Source organism: Cydia splendana, chromosome 12 (assembly GCF_910591565.1).
Source record: "Cydia splendana chromosome 12, ilCydSple1.2, whole genome shotgun sequence".
NCBI classification, from domain to species: Eukaryota; Metazoa; Arthropoda; class Insecta; order Lepidoptera; family Tortricidae; genus Cydia; species Cydia splendana.
Window position 1 is genome coordinate 1124994 of NC_085971.1, and position 24571 is coordinate 1149564.

The 24571-nt window shown below is 36.1% G+C and overlaps 1 long non-coding RNA gene across 1 annotated transcript in view; it reads left to right on the forward strand.

The window, feature by feature from the left end:
- The window catches only part of LOC134795333 (uncharacterized), a 313715-nt gene that overhangs the window by 262483 nt on the left and 26661 nt on the right, over positions 1-24571 (forward strand). The window lies entirely within an intron of this gene.

The following is a 24571-nucleotide window of genomic DNA, read 5'->3' on the forward strand; positions in this document are numbered from 1 at the left end:
AATAAATATTTTCATTATACATATATGGGATAAGCAAATAAAATAAAAAATGAGAACCTGTTCTAGCTAATAATCGTTAAAATTATAGAAGCATATCATGATTCATTTATGTAGAATGTAATTAAATAAGGCATTGAAATTTTATAATATCTTATAAGCTAAAATTTGCATACAATTCTTGAGTGTATTTATGTATGGATGTAGACCAAGAAAAATCTAATTTTGTATGCCATTGTGAGATCAGAAGGATTTGGAGGATTAAGGGAAGTGTATTTTAGTCAATTTATATAGTATATTGTATATAAGGTGGGTCATTTAATTAATAAAAGATCATGTCTTTACTAGTACTAATGGAATTTTTATAAGGAAAGTTCAGTTGTAAAAAAAAACATGAAAATAATGTTTGTATTGTTAAATGATGCAATAGAAAATTAGATTATAAGCTTAAGAATTAGTTTTAGCCATAAATAAGAGTGGGAACACTCCAAAATTCCTCATAAACATGCAAATAAAATGTTAGATTGTTTTTGTCCATTACTTCAAAAGTATAGAGTTTTGATGAAAGAAATTTATTGAAAATCGTAGATAAAAAATAAATACATCCAATTTAGCTTAAAAAATCACTTGAAAACTAGCAATTATTGTAAAAAGTAAGAAAAACAATTCTCATAGGAAAATTTGCAGTATACGGGGTCATTGAAAAATGGACCTTAATTTCATATATATAAAGTTCAAATTTGCTTGCACTCCCTAGCTAAAAAAAATGCATGATGTGGTTGTTAGAAGAGTACAAAGATATTTTAGGCGACGATGGTGACGATGGTGACGAAGGCGACGTTCGTAACCAAGGAAACAAACAAAACAAAATAATACCAAATATATAGGGGTATAAATAGAAGAGCCAAAAGCTAGGAGATTCATTCAGTCTACAGCAGCCAAACCAAGAAGAGCTCCAGAAGAAGAACTAAGAAGAGGATCCAGAGAAGCCCCAAGGACCGAAGAGGAGCCCCAAAGGAGCAGCCTGCGCAGCCTGGGACATCAGCGGAGCCCTAGCGGGCATTCTCCGAACATCATCGAGCGACTTCAGCGGAGCCCTAGCTGGCATTCTCCGAACATCTTCGAGCGACTTCAGCGGAGCCCTGGCAGGCTTTCTCCGAACATCTTCGAGCGACTTCAGCGGAGCCCTAGCAGGCATTCTCCGAACATCATCGAGCGACTCCAGCGGAGCCCTAGCAGGCATTCTCCGAACATCATCGAGCGACTTCAGCGGAGCCCTAGCAGGCATTCTCCGAACATCTTCGAGCGACTTCAGCTGAACAAGTAGCTGAGCATCAGAGCAGGTTCCAGGGAATCCTGAGCTACCCACTTCAAAGAAGCCTTCAAGTCTCCGGGTGAGTGTTTATATATTCATAAAGTAGTGATTTTTATTGATTTGAAAAACTTAATACTGGTTTTATTTTAGATTACTGTTGGCAGTGTGAATTCTTTATTGTTTTCTATGATTTGCTATAAATAGAGAGACTTATAAAGTATGAGTAAAATTAGAATGAAGCCTCGATCAATGAGAAAGAGTCTGGTATAGAAAAGTATGCCAAAATCCTGTTCAGATTTCATGATGTGGTGAACAACGGATAGCTGAGCGATTCCGTAAGTTAGCGGTTGTAAAGAAACCTCAACTGCTTTCTGTGTTCTATACCATATAGAATGAATTGAAACTTGAATAGTATATAGTTTATTTGTATGAATTTATATATGGGCTTTAATCTGGTTTTACAGATAGAATTTTTAGTGATTATACTGAATTTTTCTTTATATTACTGTTGACAATGCGTATTCTTCATTATTTTCTATGATCTGCTAAAACTTCAACTATGACAATATGAAATTGTGTGCTTTTGAAATTAAACAAGGAAATTTTGATTCCAAGGAGATTTGATACTGAATTATTGAAAATAAAATGTTTTGCTCTGGAGAAGTTGAGTGATTTATAAAATGTGAATAAAATTAGAATGAAGCCTTGTAAGAAGAATAAGGCCTGGCGTAAAAAAAGTATGCCAAAATCCTGTTCAGATTTCATGATATGGTGAACAACGGATAGCTGAGCGAAGCCGTAAGTCTGTGGGAGTAAGAGAACCTCTCCTGCATTCTGTGTTCATAACCATTTATAGTATGATTGAAACTTGAACAGTTTAAAATTTATTTGTATGAATTTATATATGGGCTTAAATCTGGTTTTGTTTGTCGGGTAGATGTTTTGGAAGCATGTAAGAATTAGGGCTTAGATATTGTCTATCAGAATACTACTGCTTAAATAATTTACAGGGTCTGTGACGTCATGGAACCTTCGCTCCTACAAGACCTCACGTGAAAGAAATTCAATTTAAATGATTCTTTTTATATTCAACTTAAGTATAGACTCATAGCTTTGCAATTTTATGTACATTAGCTTTGTTTTAATCAAAGTTTTAAAATATTTTAGATTGAGCTTTAGATTTACGTTCCGTTACATAACAAATCGCGTTGTTAGGCATACTGGTCAGTTTTTTTCGTGGGATTTTTCTGCCAGTCCAGTAGGTTACAAAACCATAGTAGAGACTATTAGGGCTAGTTGTTAGGCAGGTAACATCATAGGGCTAAAAATAAATAAACCAAAATCAAAACTCGTCAGCCAAAATAGTATAAAATCAATTTTTCCGTTAATAAATGTCTTTAAACTTATACTGTTGTTTGCTTTAATAATATGCCTCTCTCTCTCTAAAGAACCTGAGTTGCTACTCTTCGCAGTGTAGAGTCCTACCACTTGATCACAAGCCTGGCCAATTTAGTTTGTAAGATAAGCCACACATGCATGAAGCCCTGGATTTGATAAGGTTAGATTTAGGATCTTCAATTATGGTAAGTATTCAGTTTAGGGGAAATCTAGGATAACTTTCAATTGTTTTAACTAAAAGGGTCATGAAATTTTGAGGGATATTCTTTATAATCTTGGGCCGTGATCGTCTAGATAAGTATAGGTTAAGGGGTTCGTTTCAGTTGGTGCGGTGACCGTAGGATAAGGGGTTTTATCAGTGTTAATTTTTAGTATTATTGGGGTTTTATGCTGTGTGGCTTCAGTTGTTGTTCGTGTTAACGGAGAGAGAATGAGAGGTGTATTATTGAAGCTATTGGGTAGGAGAAAGGTTGAATTTGACTATTTTGTACTTACTTGATGACTTTGTCTAAAAACACATAACTTTTTCTTCACTTTACACTTTGCACAGCACTTAACTGGCACTGCATTCCCATTTAGTCATTATAATTACTTTCACTCACGATTTGTACGATATGGCTTGGTCGAAGAGTTTATTTATTACTACTAAAATAAATAAAAAAACAACTTTGCAACTGCCGGCAAATTAGCGGTAAAAATGACAACTAACTTTTAGGTTAAAGTTCGTTCATGTATCAATTATTTCTTGCAATTGAAAGTATTAGCATTTTTCAGTTTAAATAACTTTAAGGAATTAATTACTTTTAAAGAGATATTCATTTATTTAAGTACAACATTATATGCGTTTTACATTCAATACAAGCGGGAATTATGAAAAAAGAAAAAAACACAACTTCGGTCTAGCGAACTAGCAATTGCTCCAATTTATAGGGGTCTGCATTAGTGCTGCTTTCTGCAGTTCATATATATTGCCAGAGCGAGTGCTGCCTCTGCAGTACACGTATATTTTTAATATGCACTATAGGCTCTGCCAATTTATGGGCTACATTGAATACTTAAACTTCTCATGTACCAATGAGCAGGGGCTTCTGTGCTGCACTCTATGCTTCATGCATAATCTCTATACTATATCTAAACTTTGATACAGAATCATTTTTAGGTCAGTCATATCAAAATCTGTTCAGTCGTATTTAGGATACTCATGAACATGTCTATGGGCAGATAAATATATTTGGGAATCACATATCATGCTGGGAAATGATAATTTTGTAAACTAGTCTTGAGCTTTATATATTTAATTGGCAGAAAATAAGTAATTGTTATCACATTTGCCACATTTTATTCTGTTATTCAGTGAAATCTAGATACATAATGTGGAAGTAATACATAGGCTGGAATTTGTAAGGTTACAGAAAAAGGTTTTGATTATTTTAGGAAAATATCAGACAGTTATCAAGGCTAGCACACAAAATTATAATGTATGGGGTTGGAATAATGCAGAATAACACTTTTATTGATGTTCAGAAAACAAATTTCAGTCACATATTACAGGTATAATTATTTGCTTAACATATAAAATAAATTCTTCTTTAGCAGTCTGCAGATTTGACATCTTGTAGTAGTATCGAGTCAGTAGACCTGGAACAGGCAAATTTGCTCCTCTGCAGCCTTGTTGCTCAATACATTCTGAAATCAGAAAAAAATAATTAAATTAATGTTTACTGCTTGAGTTAATTAGTCTCAGAATTTGCTTTGTTACTTTCTTTTGTAAGTTTTAGCATTTTTAAGTTTAACAGATGACATAAAACTAAAAAGTTTAGAAATATAGATTTCAAATATATAGTTTATAGGAGGTATACAGTTAGTAACTTTCTGCCACTTCCTGGCTTATATACAGAGCATAAGGGCGGCTATTTACTAGTTCAAACTTAAACACTACATAAAATGTAGGAATGTATGTATGCATGTTAGGTTCAGTCAGATTTAATAAAAATATGAAATTATAATAACACTGATAGAGCATACAGTCAAGTATACTTATTTTATCTATCTGCATAACTTATATTTATATAAACAAATAAAAAATGTTTAATACCTTTTGGTTTACATCATACTTGAGTTCTGAGCATGCAGGAGGGCATTCATAAGTTCACGCTATGTCATACTACTTTCCTTGACTTTTGGAATGAGTAGTTTCAATTCAATTAGTATGTAGAATGCCTGAGAGCTATGGCCTTTGTACAGTAGTTATGATATTAGTATCCTTCTTTGAGATAGGTCATTTCATTCATCTTCATTTCCGTCGCTACGGTTGTTCTGATTTGTGACGCAGGTTCGTCATTGATAAGCGTTTGTCAGCATCTTATTTCACAGACTGTTGTTGTTGTTGTCCTATGGTACTCCATTGATGCGGCGGGCCTTCGTGAAACATCATCTATCCACTCTTGTCCTGTGCCTTGACTTCTGCATCCCTCCAATTCAGTTCAGCTGTTTGCAGCTCAGCGTCGACAGAACGTTGCCAAGTTTCACAGGATTTATGGAGCAGGTGCAGCGCAACATTTTCTTTATCTTTCTGTAGATGTATTTATTCATTCTAGGTTGCTCCAATTATTTTAGACTGTGTTCCTGCCGCACTGCATCAGTTGTACCATTGTAGATGCTTCATTATATAGGACTACATGATTGACTCTTGTATTGATACAAAAAGGTGTTGTTGGAGCATCGGGAGAGGTGTTGTCAGAGCGAAGTTGTTAATGTATTGGTAGAGGGCGTTGACGGCTTGATATCATTAGCGCAGAACAGGATTTCCAAAATGTTTATTTTCAAATTGAAAGCTTGAGGAGCCGGCGAATGGATGTACTACCAGCTTTTATTGATCTGAAATTATGTAGTAAAATAAATGATTAAGGTGTTTTAAATCGATACAAAACCAAAGAGTTTAGATTCAGTTTAGTGTAGGAATTTTATAGAATAGGGTAACAGTCCATATAACAGAATAGGGTAATGAGGTTTAATAAAATAATGAACAATAGAGTTCATCTTGTCATACTAAAATATCGTTTGATTTTTAACAGCTTGGTCTTGGTACAATTATATTGTTTTTTGTTGTTACATGCTATTTAATTTCAGATATACATAGATGTTTTCTTTTGTAACAATTGACATCATGAAGTTTTCTTGACTCAGAAATCACTTACAAGAGGTATAGATAATTTTGTACTTACATAAAGTAAATTCCATTTGTTCCATACTATGCTGGTTGAAGCACAATCTAGACACACACATTTTTAGCAGATCAAGTTTTTCACAGATTGTTACATAACCTGAAAAACAAAAAAATGGTTATAAAAGCAAAAGCATGAGTGTTAGAAATAAAATAAAGCTTGTTTATTAAGGGGAATTCATTTATGAGGTTAAACAGTTAATATATTTACAATAACTCGGTTTAAATAATGTTTTACAATTAAAGATAATACGTACCGGTAATTTTCACAATTTTGGTTTTGTAGTCATTTTAACTTCTAGACAGCATTTTGCAATAATTATCATAGTAAAATAGGTATTATTTCGTCAATGGTTTGCTGCGAAATCATATTGTACTCATGTGAATCTGAATCATATTTGAATCTGGAATCAAAACAAAACCAATCATTGGAGGTTAGAAACAACGAACATAATTTTATACGCGTATTCGTACGGCATTATTTAAAACGAAGCACTAATTAAAATACTCACTTATTTCTTTAAAACACGTTAAACGATTTATTTATTTAATCGGAAACTCATTTTATTTCACGATTGCAGCGTTTGACATTTGTATGAGTGGACATAATTTTCTAGCGGTAATATCACCACGATACGAAAATCAAAATTAGATTCAGTAGTCACGTCTCTTTCTTTAGTACGATAAAAGAAAGGGACACACTAAAGTCAATACAATGTCAAATTGACGTTTTAATATTGACGAGAATGGAATAGGAAACGTACCATAGATAACAAGATACAAAATGGCGTTGAAACGTTGCGTTTTGTTTTGTTATGTTGACGGATCGCGTTTGCGTTTTATTTCGTTATGTTGGATTAAAGGGCTTCACAGTTTTTACATCAAATTGCGTTCGGTTGTATATTATTATTGTTTGAGTAGTGTGATATATAGTGTTTATGTGGCGAAAAAAAAATAAATAAAAGAAAAAGAAACAATAAAGAAGATTTTTATAGCAGGTATAGAAGGAAAAAATAATAATGAATGGATTTATTGCGAGACGAAACGAAACCTATAAAGAAGCAAGTTTATGCATTCATAAATGAAGATTAACCACTGTCATGCTTATGTATGTAAGGAAAAGACAGGTATAGAGGGAGAAAGAGAAGAACGATTCTTAGAACATGCTTAGAACGCTATTGGAAACAATAATTGAATTTGATACAAAGATTGTAGGAGAATAAACATGGAACAAGGAAAACTCTATCTTATAATAATGTTGGCGTCTGTTTAAAATTTCTTGATGTATAATAAGTGTGAAAAATAAGTGCAAATTTGTATTTGTTTCTATCTTTTTCTAACAAAGACCATTTTATAATTAATAAAAAATTACGTGAAGAGTGTTTATCACATCAATTCTAAAAATGTATTGTAACAAAAGTGTAGTGATATAGTGAGTGATAGTGATTAAGATTCGTTCGTGAGTGTGAGTGTATAAGTGTGTGTGGGTGTGTGTGTTCATGTTCATTTCTATTTAGTGTATAATATTAAATTGTGTTTGGAATTGTGCATATTAGAAAAAAATATATATCAAGATTTTTACGTCGTAACGTCTATAGAGGCTTTTAAGATCATAAACAAGCTTTCAGTTGATTGGAACTTAGCCGACCAATGACGAGACAGGATGGTCTATACCCTATGTTATTCTCAATGTCAATGGAATAACCTATAAAATTGATTTGTGTAATATGGTGTAATATGAAATGAGACAATAATTTGGATTTTTATGCGCATTGCGTAATTTGCTTACAAGTAAAAGAGAGCATAATGAAGAAACGTTCCATTATCTAGAGAAGAGGAGAGTCTCAGAGTTCTGTAAGAAAACATAATCGAAATCAAACATGACAACAATGTTATCACTTATCAAGATGAAATTAATGGAATGTGTTATCATCATGTTATCACTATTATCAGGCGCAATTATTTAGGACCGCCAAAAGAGGAACGAGATGTATATCTGGAGTTTTAAATGTTGTGGATCGAAAGAAACATTACTAGTATCATAATACAAGCAAGACAACATATGATCGAAAAAAGGTTGAAGAAACAAATCGTCACATTATCATAACAAAATCAGTCAGAAGACTCGACGAAAGGTTAACATCAGGGATTGTCACAATGATTGCTAATGCGTTGATCACTTTTGTGCGACTACAAAGTACTATCAAACCATCGGACCAGTATGTTGCAAATTTTATCTTCATATGCTTTCGGATTACAACTTAAACACAACGGCATAATTAAGTGGATAGTTACTAATAAATTGAAGACAGCCTGGAATATAAAACAATTCAAACTAGAGGGAGAAAAGAAAGTTAGGTGTTAAGGGCTAATATTATCTTCAGAATGAACTCCATCATGTTTAGCATAGCAGCACATCTGTTTTAGCTATAAGGAATTGGAAATGATATGGAACTGGGAGATCTAGCAATTTCAGAACGGTTAACCTGAAGAAATAAAATAATAAAGGGAGTGTAAAATAATAAAGGGAGTGTAAATAATAAAGGGAGAAGGGTTGGAAGGAAAATCTATCTAAAATATTATACTACACGGGAGTCAAGTATGTTTGGTATAGTTGAGAGACGGAACAGTTGTTTATATTGAGTATAGAAGTGGAAATTATAAATTAAAATTTTGGTTATCATATAAGTAAAATAAATTTTAGTAATAAGAGTTTAAGCATTAAAAAAAAAAACCCAAAAATCAATACAAAAGATAAGTTATCAGTCAAGGTTTTATTTTACATCCTGTCTAGTCCAGTGGATAATAAATCTGTCAATTTTCAAGCTATATTCTGGGTTCGAATCCTAGTAAGAGTATTTATTTATGTGTAGAACACAATATTTGTTCTAGAGTTGTGGTGTATTTTGCTGTAAAAAAAAAAATAATATGTGGAAATAGAACAGGATAGGGCAGTAGTGGGTTTAATGGTGTTTACATTATGTGTGTAATCAGGGTTGTTGTGGTCTTGTCCTGATTTGGATTTATATATAAGTAATTTGGTTCAGTTTGGCTGGTTGCGAATCATGTATCATTTATTTTTTAAATATTGTAAATGCATCACTGATACATATCATAGTGTTATAATATTATTCAGTAAGCAAACTGGAGAATTTCATAAGAGTCACAAGTTCATGTGATTTGCAAACAGTCATGTACATTTTAAATTGTAGAAGTTTGGAAATGTTCTTGTGGGTGTATGTTATGAAAACTTGGTATGAAATTTATAGGGTCAGTCCTTGGGTGTTTATGAAAATAAATCATCTTTGGTCCCCGTACACTTGTGTAACGAAGTGCTGGAGTTGAGGAATACTTTGATTGTAATAATCTTGTAATTTTTACAAAACATTTATTGGCCTCCATGCATGGGATGAGAAATCTGGGTGTTATCCATTTGCCTTTACAAACAGGTTTTGTTTTGGAGTCAATGGAAATATACAGACTATTTGATGAATTGACTATAACAGTCCTTGTTTTTCATGGATAACCTGACTTTATTGAGTTTTACCTTGGTGGAATTCGGTATTGTGGACAACAATGTGTATTTTCTAGCTTGATTATACTTGGAGGCAAACTGTGATGCAAATGTTGGTTTATAAATTATTTTATTGCTTAAGTTCATTGCGTGATTAAAATACTCTAAACGCATATAGGACTTAGTTCGAAAAATTTTGGCTCATTTTATCAATAAAATTCTGGCATAACTCACAATAGCATTTTATAAAAGTTGTTAGGGTGTATTAAAAATATTTTGTTAAAAGAATTTTATGAACTTTACTAACTTTAGAAATGATATCTATTACATTTAAGAAATAGAAAATACTTCGGGTTTAGAAAACTCGTGTAGTTAATTTCCTTTTGTTTTACCAAATAAATTTTTTATTTTATTTAAGCGAGTTTTCAAACACGAGTATTGCGTAAATGTGATATTGTAATGATTGTATTGTGGGGTTTTGTGGGATGTATATATTAAAGGGTGGTTATTATAATGGTAATCTTAAAAAAAAAAAAAAATTCTGAGTTATATCAATTTAATGGAATTTTTTGTGTTTAGGAAATTTTGTTTACTCTGATCATGTTTTTAATGATTTTGGGTTTTTGAACAGAACCGTGTGTTATACAATGAAAGGGATGTATGAAAGGTTCAAAGATGATGGAAGAATGGTGATTTATGCGAGATGATGAATGTTGTCTGAGGTGATGAATGTACATTATGTGTGTAAATGAAATTCTGTTTAAGGACACAAAGTTCGAAAATATGGTCATCAAAGTTATGGATATTTCGAGTATTTGAGTTTAGGGCCGGGGGGAACAGGGGATCGTGAAGGGATTACAACGATCATTGTCAAGGAAATTTTGGTGTTAGGCTAGATTAAAAGATACCAGTTTTAGGTACATTTCTTTGATAATGTGATACTCTACTTGATGCAAATTTAATCACACACCTGTAATCAATCTCAGGGTAAATCAATGAAAGATATTTTGAACTTTCAGGTATTTAATAGTTGTTTTGCCTTAGATTGGATATGGACATCACGCCATGAAAGGTAATTCTGGTTGGATTGCGGAAAATTGCGAGCTGGTTATTGGATCATGGGATTATTATTGAGAGAGGTTATACAAATTAAAGGAATAGTCATTTTTGGAGAAGACTGCTTTGTCTCTTCTTCAGTCCGAGCAATGTGGACGTGGTATCTGTATGTTAAGAAAAGTTAACTTAAGGTTACCAGACGAATGGGCATAAGTAGTTTCTATTAGAGAATGTATTGATTCACAACCAGTGCACTTTATCCGAGAGTGGAAATTCTGGCCTCTTTATAATTTTGACTCATGAATTTAATTTAATCATTAAAGTTTGTAAATTTTTCGGGATTAACTGGTTATTACTGAGTAATGGTCATTTTTACAAATCACACTTGTATGTTTCTTCTCTGTTTGATGATGCTATCAACTTTGTGATTGATGGTTATTCAGATAGGGCGAAATTACATCTTGGTGGGAGAAATATCGATAACTTTATCATTTTGGGGTGCGAATTGTTTTCTGTTTATAGAACAGACGTTCTATTTACGTCAAGCAACTTCGAAAGGGAGAACTGTAACGAGACAGATGACCTCTGTGCACGTTCATCAAAGTTATGGGCATTTAGTTACATATAAAGATGTTTTTACATAGAAAAGAATTATTGGGAAAAATAAATTTATTCATAAAAATGTTCTCTGTCATCATTAAACTAATTAATTATAAGTTTGATTATATGTAAAGATGTTTTATATAAACTGTAAACATAAATAAATAGATAGAAAGATATATGGTTTACATAAAGCATTGCAGACATTACTTATGTCTAAGTATGACAATATTAGTGTTCGCTTAATGAAATAAAAAACTTAATTTTGTTAATTTCTAAAAAACTAGAGAACTGATATACATAATTTCATTGTCAAATGAGTCATTATATGTGTATGGTACATAGGAATTTAATAATTAGTCAATTCATTAAAATAAATATTTTCATTATACATATATGGGATAAGCAAATAAAATAAAAAATGAGAACCTGTTCTAGCTAATAATCGTTAAAATTATAGAAGCATATCATGATTCATTTATGTAGAATGTAATTAAATAAGGCATTGAAATTTTATAATATCTTATAAGCTAAAATTTGCATACAATTCTTGAGTGTATTTATGTATGGATGTAGACCAAGAAAAATCTAATTTTGTATGCCATTGTGAGATCAGAAGGATTTGGAGGATTAAGGGAAGTGTATTTTAGTCAATTTATATAGTATATTGTATATAAGGTGGGTCATTTAATTAATAAAAGATCATGTCTTTACTAGTACTAATGGAATTTTTATAAGGAAAGTTCAGTTGTAAAAAAAAACATGAAAATAATGTTTGTATTGTTAAATGATGCAATAGAAAATTAGATTATAAGCTTAAGAATTAGTTTTAGCCATAAATAAGAGTGGGAACACTCCAAAATTCCTCATAAACATGCAAATAAAATGTTAGATTGTTTTTGTCCATTACTTCAAAAGTATAGAGTTTTGATGAAAGAAATTTATTGAAAATCGTAGATAAAAAATAAATACATCCAATTTAGCTTAAAAAATCACTTGAAAACTAGCAATTATTGTAAAAAGTAAGAAAAACAATTCTCATAGGAAAATTTGCAGTATACGGGGTCATTGAAAAATGGACCTTAATTTCATATATATAAAGTTCAAATTTGCTTGCACTCCCTAGCTAAAAAAAATGCATGATGTGGTTGTTAGAAGAGTACAAAGATATTTTAGGCGACGATGGTGACGATGGTGACGAAGGCGACGTTCGTAACCAAGGAAACAAACAAAACAAAATAATACCAAATATATAGGGGTATAAATAGAAGAGCCAAAAGCTAGGAGATTCATTCAGTCTACAGCAGCCAAACCAAGAAGAGCTCCAGAAGAAGAACTAAGAAGAGGATCCAGAGAAGCCCCAAGGACCGAAGAGGAGCCCCAAAGGAGCAGCCTGCGCAGCCTGGGACATCAGCGGAGCCCTAGCGGGCATTCTCCGAACATCATCGAGCGACTTCAGCGGAGCCCTAGCTGGCATTCTCCGAACATCTTCGAGCGACTTCAGCGGAGCCCTGGCAGGCTTTCTCCGAACATCTTCGAGCGACTTCAGCGGAGCCCTAGCAGGCATTCTCCGAACATCATCGAGCGACTCCAGCGGAGCCCTAGCAGGCATTCTCCGAACATCATCGAGCGACTTCAGCGGAGCCCTAGCAGGCATTCTCCGAACATCTTCGAGCGACTTCAGCTGAACAAGTAGCTGAGCATCAGAGCAGGTTCCAGGGAATCCTGAGCTACCCACTTCAAAGAAGCCTTCAAGTCTCCGGGTGAGTGTTTATATATTCATAAAGTAGTGATTTTTATTGATTTGAAAAACTTAATACTGGTTTTATTTTAGATTACTGTTGGCAGTGTGAATTCTTTATTGTTTTCTATGATTTGCTATAAATAGAGAGACTTATAAAGTATGAGTAAAATTAGAATGAAGCCTCGATCAATGAGAAAGAGTCTGGTATAGAAAAGTATGCCAAAATCCTGTTCAGATTTCATGATGTGGTGAACAACGGATAGCTGAGCGATTCCGTAAGTTAGCGGTTGTAAAGAAACCTCAACTGCTTTCTGTGTTCTATACCATATAGAATGAATTGAAACTTGAATAGTATATAGTTTATTTGTATGAATTTATATATGGGCTTTAATCTGGTTTTACAGATAGAATTTTTAGTGATTATACTGAATTTTTCTTTATATTACTGTTGACAATGCGTATTCTTCATTATTTTCTATGATCTGCTAAAACTTCAACTATGACAATATGAAATTGTGTGCTTTTGAAATTAAACAAGGAAATTTTGATTCCAAGGAGATTTGATACTGAATTATTGAAAATAAAATGTTTTGCTCTGGAGAAGTTGAGTGATTTATAAAATGTGAATAAAATTAGAATGAAGCCTTGTAAGAAGAATAAGGCCTGGCGTAAAAAAAGTATGCCAAAATCCTGTTCAGATTTCATGATATGGTGAACAACGGATAGCTGAGCGAAGCCGTAAGTCTGTGGGAGTAAGAGAACCTCTCCTGCATTCTGTGTTCATAACCATTTATAGTATGATTGAAACTTGAACAGTTTAAAATTTATTTGTATGAATTTATATATGGGCTTAAATCTGGTTTTGTTTGTCGGGTAGATGTTTTGGAAGCATGTAAGAATTAGGGCTTAGATATTGTCTATCAGAATACTACTGCTTAAATAATTTACAGGGTCTGTGACGTCATGGAACCTTCGCTCCTACAAGACCTCACGTGAAAGAAATACAATTTAAATGATTCTTTTTATATTCAACTTAAGTATAGACTCATAGCTTTGCAATTTTATGTACATTAGCTTTGTTTTAATCAAAGTTTTAAAATATTTTAGATTGAGCTTTAGATTTACGTTCCGTTACATAACAAATCGCGTTGTTAGGCATACTGGTCAGTTTTTTTCGTGGGATTTTTCTGCCAGTCCAGTAGGTTACAAAACCATAGTAGAGACTATTAGGGCTAGTTGTTAGGCAGGTAACATCATAGGGCTAAAAATAAATAAACCAAAATCAAAACTCGTCAGCCAAAATAGTATAAAATCAATTTTTCCGTTAATAAATGTCTTTAAACTTATACTGTTGTTTGCTTTAATAATATGCCTCTCTCTCTCTAAAGAACCTGAGTTGCTACTCTTCGCAGTGTAGAGTCCTACCACTTGATCACAAGCCTGGCCAATTTAGTTTGTAAGATAAGCCACACATGCATGAAGCCCTGGATTTGATAAGGTTAGATTTAGGATCTTCAATTATGGTAAGTATTCAGTTTAGGGGAAATCTAGGATAACTTTCAATTGTTTTAACTAAAAGGGTCATGAAATTTTGAGGGATATTCTTTATAATCTTGGGCCGTGATCGTCTAGATAAGTATAGGTTAAGGGGTTCGTTTCAGCATTTTGTATCGAAACGAACGTCATATTAATCGTCATAATACTTTACGACAGTAAATAATGCCTGGGAACAGAGTAAATAACAAACCATACACTTCTCTTCTGGTTCGTCAACAAGAAGCCATCATTGTCAGCTGCTCGTGCAGAACATGATGAACATACATATATGTATAGTTACTTTTTTTTGGGAAACATATATACATATATTTCCTAAATTAATAAAAAAGTAGGTTAACAAAAACATGTTTTATTATTCACAACTATTAACTTAAGTCTTGTCCACCATGATATCAGCAGCTTGAACTGCAACATGTACCTGGAAATTAGAAATTATATCTTTTTAAAGCAGTTTCAGGCTGAATTTTGAGTATGACTATGTATTCTTGTATAGTGTTTCTTTCTAGTAGGCACCATCCCTGTTTAACGGTTTGCCTTTATATACTCTGGCTACATTACCACAGAAAACACATAGGTCCCCGCGACCCTACCTACAAAGTGAGCTTTTAAATAATTGTAGTAAAATAATATTAATTTTATACTTACATCGACGTGATCCTGACAGCAATACTGTGTGTAAGTAGGTAGGTATTCCAAGTTCAATTCACGGCACCATGTTTCACGTCATAGGTCTTCGCGGATTCGAACAATTATTTTTGTGAATCATTCCCACACGTAGGAACAAGGTCTTAGATATATTAAGCAACGAAAACTACTGTTTAGGTATCAATTATAAATCAAATCATAACAAACCAGCGCAGCGGTTTAACTGAAAAATTTCATTATGACAATGATAACTTTGACAATTACGTGAGTGACGGATTGATTTACTATGGTCCGATAACTTTTATTATGCGATGACTTTACATTCAGCCAACGAGAAAGGTCAAACTAAGGTCATAAGGATATTTATTGAAATATCTTCAATCCTCAATTATTATATCGCAGCAAATGTCGGAAACTGTTTGAAAACCTCATATCTCGAAATGGTTTTCGAAATAGAACATTAAAAAAAAAATGAACAATCCTAATTACCGAAAGTTCTTTGAAATCTTGTGTCAATTGTCATCATTATCATCATAAACATCACAAGAAAGATACCTGTTTTTTGCCGATATAATAAAGTTTTTTTTTAATAATACAATGATAGTGACAAACAGGAATAAGGCCCGTCCGATGGTAAGCTATAACCGTAGCCCATGGATGCCTGTGACGTCAGCAACAATGAGACTTGTCGAATTGTCGCACCTGTCACGTTGGTAAAATAGGGCCCTGGTGCTACATTACGACACCGGTGCTATAATAAGCACATTAAAACACTCCCTTTGGCCGTGTTTTAAAATTCGTCATTCGTTGCAAAATTTCTATTTTTCGCACTTCTATCGTAAATAGTTATTTACGATAGAAGTGCGAAATAGAAATTTAATGAAAGATTTAAAATATTCAAAATTATCTTAAAATATTTTAATCTATTATTTCATCTCATACGTTCAATAAGGCCCGGGACTGGACCTTTTTGCCTGCACTGACAGTGGATCTTCTTAGCAACAAGTACAAATTCAGAATAATAGGGAGCAACTGCTATTTTTGAATGCTGGGCCTTGTTACCCGCCGGGCCTCATATGCCTGCACCTCACCTACCTTATTTATTTGTTTTACAAGGGGAAAAATTGTTGATTAATCGTGCTAATATTGATACCCAAACAAGCGAAACATTCTAAAATTGAACCACAAGCGTAGCGAGTGGTTCGTAAAGTTGAACCTCGAGCGTAGTGAAGGTTTCAAGGGACGAGGGTTAAATAAAATTTTCACTACATCAGCTCGTAAAGGCCCTCTTGATTGTTCGAAACGGATAAGAAGAGTGGCATTTAATTTGATGCAAATTTTGAGTTGTTTCCGTAGGTATACTCGTAAAGCTCAGTTGGTTGGTAAAATTGACTTTAAAATGATAAATATTGAATAACGTTAGTTTGAAATTTATTTAAATGATAAAGTAAATATTATCGGAGATATATATATCGGATATCGCTCTTAAACAAAAAATATATGTCGCTAGTCATTTATAACCTAAAAGCGCCAAATTACGCAAAATTATATTGAAATGACACCTGTCTATTGAATTTGAAGAATACTTTAACAAGGGTGGTTATCTGTATGACAATGCACCTAAAATAATTTTCAAATGTATCTATTATTTCTATACTTAACACGATAACGAATTCTACGTAAACCAAACCGCAATCCCTAGTACATATAGAAATAAATAAGTGTAGGTAAGTTTCCATTACTGTACCTACTATTAACAATATAACTATTTACCATTGATAATAATTTTATAAACGTTTTGCGTATTTTTTACGGGCACCGCGCTAATCGCTAGCCCGCCACCGTCGATCGCTGCCTCCTGCCACGGCGCGGCGCACAGCGCGGCGCGCGAAAACGCCGCGCGTTTGAAATGTAACTCAATATAAGCGCGGAATGCATACTTACGTATCAGTATTTAGTGTCGCCGTGATTTTATATTTCTAATATTTTGTGTGGGAACTAAGATCTTTATTATGACCGTGTAATATTAACTCTACAAACTTTAATTCAATATTGGCTATACTGCTTAACCAGAAATCAATATCTAGACAAGCACATTGTCTACATTTCTAACTTTTTACAAGTATACTAAGTTGACAGATAATATCGTAATTTTACAATATCAGCTACTTTAATTCTTTATTCACAAAGTAATTCGTGTTTTTACGTTCACCAGAAAGCAGCTGTTCCAGATTTCTAAAAACCGAATATTGTGAATAAATTAAAGTGTTATTGAACATGTTACAGTTTTTTGTAACTTTAATTTTATATTTACATAGTTATTTAGCAAAATTGAAATATTTAAATATGGCCGAACGCTCCACCTATAATTTTCTAATATTTTACATAAATGTTATTTAACATGCATGCAATAACATATCAAAAAAGAAAAAATTCACAGATTTCGTGCCTCACACGACTATCGAGCACATTGGAAATGAATCTACGGAATTCGAAAAAATATTGTCGCTGAGCGACGAGAAAGTCTGGATAAGGAAAAAGTTACAAAATAAAACTACAACGTTGAATGATAATTATTTTATTCTTAGACTAACACAAGTATCCTGGACATAACGCATGTGAACAAACAAATTGCAAAATTTCCACACGCGTATCCAAGTTTGAATAATTGTCGCCGTGGCGCATAAGTATAGGTACATATTTCATTTTTCGATGACTAAGCAGGATATATTAATGTTCAAAGTACAAGAAAATTATTACACGGCAAATCCGTAGTCAACTCGAGAAGTGGTGATCGGCAGCGGCCCATTTGCTGCAAGATATGAAATTTTCTTGACAGCAGTTTGACGCGACGAGAGATGACCATAACAGCGTTTGTCTATGTTGCACCAAACCTGAGTTCCAATAGGTACTACCAGGGTTCAGCATCAGCTATCTTGGGTAATGCTCATCATGACGAATCGGGTGTCCAAAACAGCGTGTGCCTATGTTGCACCAAACCTGAGTTCCGCTAGGTACAACCAGGGTTCAGCATCAGCTCTATCTTGGGTACTACTCTCCTAAGTGCTCATCAAGACGAGTCGGATGACCAAAACAGCGTGTGCCTATGTTGCAACAAACCTGAGTTCCTTTAGGTACAGCCAGGGTTCAGCATCAGCTCTATCTTGGGTACTACTCTCCTAAGTGCTCATCGAGACGAGTCCGATGACCAAAACAGCGTGTGTTTATGTTGTATTAAACCCGAGCTCCACTAGGTACTGCCAGGGTTCAGCATCAGCTATCTGGTAGCAGCCGCCAGCAACATGCTGAGGTGAGACCATTTCGTGGCACTTTTTCTTTTTTGTTTCTCTGTATAAGTTTTTATTTTGTGCTCTCCCTCTCCCTCTCCCTCTCCCTCTCCCTCTCCCTCTCCCTCTCCCTCTCCCTCTCCCTCTCCCTCTCCCTCTCCCTCTCCCTCTCCCTCTCCCTCTCCCTCTCCCTCTCCCTCTCCCTCTCCCTCTCCCTCTCCCTCTCCCTCTCCCTCTCCCTCTCCCTCTCCCTCTCCCTCTCCCTCTCCCTCTCCCTCTCCCTCTCCCTCTCCCTCTCCCTCTCCCTCTCCCTCTCCCTCTCCCTCTCCCTCTCCCTCTCCCTCTCCCTCTCCCTCTCCCTCTCCCTCTCCCTCTCCCTCTCCCTCTCCCTCTCCCTCTCCCTCTCCCTCTCCCTCTCCCTCTCCCTCTCCCTCTCCCTCTCCCTCTCCCTCTCCCTCTCCCTCTCCCTCTCCCTCTCCCTCTCCCTCTCCCTCTCCCTCTCCCTCTCCCTCTCCCTCTCCCTCTCCCTCTCCCTCTCCCTCTCCCTCTCCCTCTCCCTCTCCCTCTCCCTCTCCCTCTCCCTCTCCCTCTCCCTCTCCCTCTCCCTCTCCCTCTCCCTCTCCCTCTCCCTCTCCCTCTCCCTCTCCCTCTCCCTCTCCCTCTCCCTCTCCCTCTCCCTCTCCCTCTCCCTCTCCCTCTCCCTCTCCCTCTCCCTCTCCCTCTCCCTCTCCCTCTCCCTCTCCCTCTCCCTCTCCCTCTCCCTCTCCCTCTCCCTCTCCCTCTCCCTCTCCCTCTCCCTCTCCCTCTCCCTCTATCTCTATTTCCACCACCACAAGAATGCATAGATTGTCGAATAGTGCGTTATCTACGCCCGTCTCAAACAGGATAGATAGAGTTAGACCAAGAAAAATCTGCAGCGATTTTGAAAGCCCACGCAGTGCAAGTGTTATTCTGCCGTCATAATCCCGATAATTCAGAACAAACACCGATAACGAACTCTGCGAAACATGAAGTCATAAATGTCCTGTGAAAAATGTCGTTCTGACTTTTTGACTATTTTAAGGTTAGGCTACAGGGCAAACCCTTAACCCGATCGTCTTTGTTTTAGGCTCAAATTGTAGCTGACTAAATTGTCCAGAGCCGTTTTTCTCAAATTTTTGATATCATTCTTCGTTTCCAAATTATCGAGCACCAAAATCAAAAATTCGGAAAAAAATGAATTTTATTTTCACTATTTCGACCATAACTTTTTTTGTTTTTGACTTTCTCGAATAATTATTTTTGCACCTTACAGCTCTCGTGATTATGCGTCTTTTGAGCCTATTTTTTAATATCATATCTTCACAACTTTCCGAGATATAAGGGGATCGCACTTTTTCGTGAAATCGGACCGTATACTGGAGCGAACGAAAAGACATTTCCAATGTCAAAACTTTAATGTTATCAAAACCCATTTTTGTTCCACCGCTGGTCTACATGTCACGTCCATGTCAGTCCATATAAAAGTTTGCACAATTGTGCAAGTTTTTCGGCAGACGGGTAAGCTCTTAAAGGCGACTCCAGTTATTACTTAAATGCTCTAAGGTCAATAACAAAAATACGGGCACTGATATTAACTCTGCATTATTTGTACGTATAATAGTTTGGCGTATTACGGTCGACAACAAAACATAAATGTTTATGTACATTATCAGGCTGCCTTACCACTGAGGAGGAGCCATGGTCGTGGTAGTCGAGTGAAGCGGAGAAGAGAACCATTGCTATAGGTTGATTTCTACACATCTGCTCTCATCTCCGCTTAACTCCGCTTGATTGGAAAGGCAGCCTAAGACAAGGAAATGTGCAAAAGTGTGAACATATATTTGACGTCAATTGATTTTACCTATTTGAATATTATATTATAGATTAAACTCCCCAAAATACCTAGAATATTGTAACAACTAGTACCGTAAAATGGGGTGAGTAGGGTCAAAACTGAAATTCAAACCTCGATAACATTTTATTTTTACATATGAAAACTGAATGGTGTATATAATAAGTGTTCCGGACGTTTGTATTTTAGTTTCTATTTTATTTTGGGTAGTTCCATTTCATAACTTTGACGATAAAGAGGAAAACCCACCTCACCCCGTAGTGCCTCGTATTTGGGGTGAGAGGGGTTTTCATACAAAGGTGATTTTGGAAGATTGTTGGATCGATTTTTTTTTTATTATGCGTATTACTATAGCTCCATTTTAAATTGGAATACATTATTTTTGTAGCAATAGCCTTAAAATCCCTTCTCACCCCCCTCTCAAACCTTCTTTCCCCATTCATAACCCACCTCTCCCCGCGAAACCTACTCACCTCGTTTTACGGTAGTCCAGTCGCCACACGTATGCACACAAACGAAATCTCCAAACTTTGCAAAACAAAGCCTTATACCACATATTTGCATAAATTCCTTTAACATATGTAATTCGACAAACACGAATCCGAAACCGTAGGGCAAATTAAATTCCAAACGTTCAAATTCGCGATCAAAACATTTCAATTCAATATTATTGAAAGCAATTCAGCTCTCACTCGGCACTGTCGTTATTAGTGATGTGCCACATCCGAGTGGGAATATTCCCGTAACCTTCCCGAAAGTGGCATGCGAACTTTACATGTAATTTCTTTTTATATCGCTCTCAGTGCCTGTCGCTTGTACCTATAAAATAAATTCGTTGCGATTGATGTAAAAATAAGAAACAAATATGATAAATTGTTCAATGCCACTTAAGAAATCATTTGTGTTGTCGTTGTAATTTTTTATTGAAGAGATTACTTCCCGTAACGTTCCCGAAAATGGCATGCGAACAGTATCTGATTTGTCGCTCGTGTTTATAAATTTGTGCGAGTTTGATGAAAAAGTATAGGTAACGTTGAAATAAATGTAAAGTCTTAAGGGGCCCACAGATTACCAGTTCGCCGGACGATATCAGCCTGTCAGTTAATCGCAAAAGGTGACAGTTCGGATTAACTGACAGGCTGATATCGAACGGCGAACTGGTAATCTGTGGGCCCCTGTACCTAATGCCGCTCCGGAGATAAATTTATTTGAGTATAGTTTGTTGTTTTTTTTTTAATATTTAATGTACCCACTTAACTAGTTCGTTTTATAAACAGAAGCACTACCACCAGTTTTAACATTGACATATTCACTCACGTTTAAGTAACTTACTTTCTATGCATCTCGCTCGTACTCGCATATTAGTGCAAGCGAGATGTACAGAAAGTAAATTACGTAGACGTGAGCGTTATGTCAATGTCAAAACTGATGGTAGAGGCTCTGGATGACAAAAGAGAATAAACATGTGTATTTTTTAACTCAATGAAACTTAATAGGTGCCTAATAACAGCCTTTATATCATTTAGGTTCTAAAATTTGTGGGATTTTTTTTAATATTCTGGTTACATAATAAAAAAAATTGTTTACTGTATTAAACGTTCCCTTGTTTTGTAAATATTCCCGGCAATGTTATTCTTTCTCTCACTAGTAATATAATGATCCGATAAGTGGGTAAAAGGCTTGTTTATTCTGCCAGATACCACCAAACGGCGTTGTAAGGCGAGCCACGTTTCAGTAGTTTAACCGGATTATAGCGATGAAAGCCTCTTCAAATTAGGTTAAGATATTAAGCCTTCAGAGAGATTGCGCGCAGCGTCCGATTTGGTCCATGAGCGTGGATAGAAATTCAGAGATCTGTGAGATAATTTTGAAATGAAACGAACTTTATTTGAAACAACAAAATCATCTTTTTCAAAATTTAATGTAAATATCTGATTTCCGCTCAACTGGTTATCGCACGGCTGGCTCGTTCCTCGCTTTGGCATTGCCATCCAGAGAGGTAACGCAGCCAGGCTAATTAGCAGGAGATCTAAGGTCCACCACCTTGCATTTTGGAGACAAAGCAAACCGCTTGGAACAGGTGTTCCTGGGGGTGATCTGAGCTGATTAAGCCCGGTTGCCAAGAGGTTCCCCCCAGCAGGTGGGCAGGAGAGGGGGGGGAAAAAGTGCCTCCGGCGCGCCTCACTCTAAGCTTTATATCTGCATACATCTCGCAACTATATCAAGTTTAGTGTCTTTTTCGTGTAATTCGAGGATGAAGAATTCATTTCTGTGACTAAATTTTCACTCACCCATACAAAAAATTCGAGAAATTTAAAATTCAAAAAAAATCTATTAATTTTTTTTTCGTAAATCCTCTAAAAAATTTAAACAATGAGAATTTGCTCTAGAAAAATAATACCTGTGAATAGCCCAGTTATCCTACTATACAGAATAGTAAACTTGTCCAACATTTTTTTTTCATAACTCTGTTAAAAAAAATGTTTTGTGTCGCGCGGCGTACCTGCATTGTAAGAACGGTATGCAGCGTTTAGGATTTTTAAGTATGTTTAGATGATTTCTGATAAGTTGTTATTCTTCTGGTTGTAGATTGCATTAATAAATTACTTCTGGACGTGATATATATACAAATATAAATTAAATATATAAATGTAGATGTTGGGAAAACCATCGCCAACAGAGTTCAGTATTATAAATGTGATAAAATTAACATTATTATTTGTATGTCTTTTCCATATCTCGGGACCATGGGGTCCCGGACCTTTGGGAGGCGTACGTGGGGCCGAAGCCAACAGCGCAGAGGCCCTTTAAGGCACTTTAATCTAAAAGCAAGGGATACATGTGGTGGATACTATCCCCGAACGCACAATGTGATACATCCGGAGATGGTCCCCGCCAGGTGCAAAGACTATTGCAGTGCAGCACTTTTGTGCTGCGATGGGAACTAAGGTCATGGGCTATAGATTTGAAAGTTGGATGGACTGGATAATGGGCTATGGGAGAGACTAGCGGACACCTGCCGTGACAATCAGTCTCAAAATTGTAAATGACAGGTGGTGACTCGCCAACTCCTTGAGTGGGCCCCGCAATGGCCGCACGCACAATGCGACAACAGGGCAACACTTTGGAGTGGCTGTGAGGTTGTCGAGATGTGAGTCTGCGGTAGCCAGATCCCGGTAATCCGTTCAGCAGGCCGCCGGCGTTATGACATTTTACACTTCCAACCTGGAGCATAGGTCCCGCTCTTGCGACTCCATTCTGGCCGGCCAATCAAGGCAAGCACAGAGGCGAGGGCCAGATGACAGGGCCCTCTGGAATAGGGGTCCGCGGTGTCGCCACTCACCGTCAGCTCGCCACAAGCTGCCCCCGCGGGACATTATTATTATTATTGTGGTGTTGTGGGCCTTTGAGTGATGCATTGACCAGCATTGATCTATTGTGACGGCCCTTTAAGTTCATTACTAATGCCCGTTGCATCCAGAAAGTTCCAGATTCTTTGGGCCGTAATGTTTTGTTCCTCATAGGGTTGCACTACGTGTCGCCCTATGTAGGTACTCCTTTTTGACATTAGTGGTCCACAAGAACAGAGAATGTGCATTGCAGTCTCCTCTGACTCCTGACAGAACCTGCATGTCGCATCTTGTTTCTTGCCAATTTGAAACATATGTTTGTTCAACTTGCAGTGTCCAGTCAGTATTCTGGTCACCGCGCAGGTTTTGTGCCTTTTGAGTCCTAAAAGCTCCTTAGCAGTTTTGCTGTTGAACCCTTTGATCAAAGCTTTCGAGTGTTCTTGTCCTTTAACGAACTTCCACCAATCGATTGCTCTCGTTTTTTCTAAGTTGCTGAGCAGAGAATATGCATCTCGTTTTGTGCTTCCACAGAACGATTCTGGGCCGACCAGGGGTGTGTCTGCGCCCTTTCTAGCAAGTTCGTCCGCTTCTTCGTTTCCGTTAATGTCGGAGTGCCCTGGTACCCATCTGTAAGTCTCCTCAGGTACCCATCTCAAGTGTAACTTTGTTGGAGTAAGCCAGTGCATTTAGGTTTGTTTTACAGTTCTGGACTAGTTTTGAGTTTGACTCAAGGGATTCTAGTGCCAGCGGAGCAGCTTGATGTAGAAATGCTGGTGTCTTAGGTTTCTATCCAGATTGATCTCCGCACATTTGTTGATGGCGAAGACTTCTGCCTGCAAGATTGAGGCCAGTGTGCCCATGCTAGCTAGCGCTCTGAGCTTAGATCTCTCACCATAGATCCCACATCCTACATCATTGCCTTTCTTGGAACCATCTGTAAGTATACCAGATGTGGCTTCCCTTTTCGACGTACATTTGGTTGTTGATCCATTTGTCTCTAGGAGGTATTTCT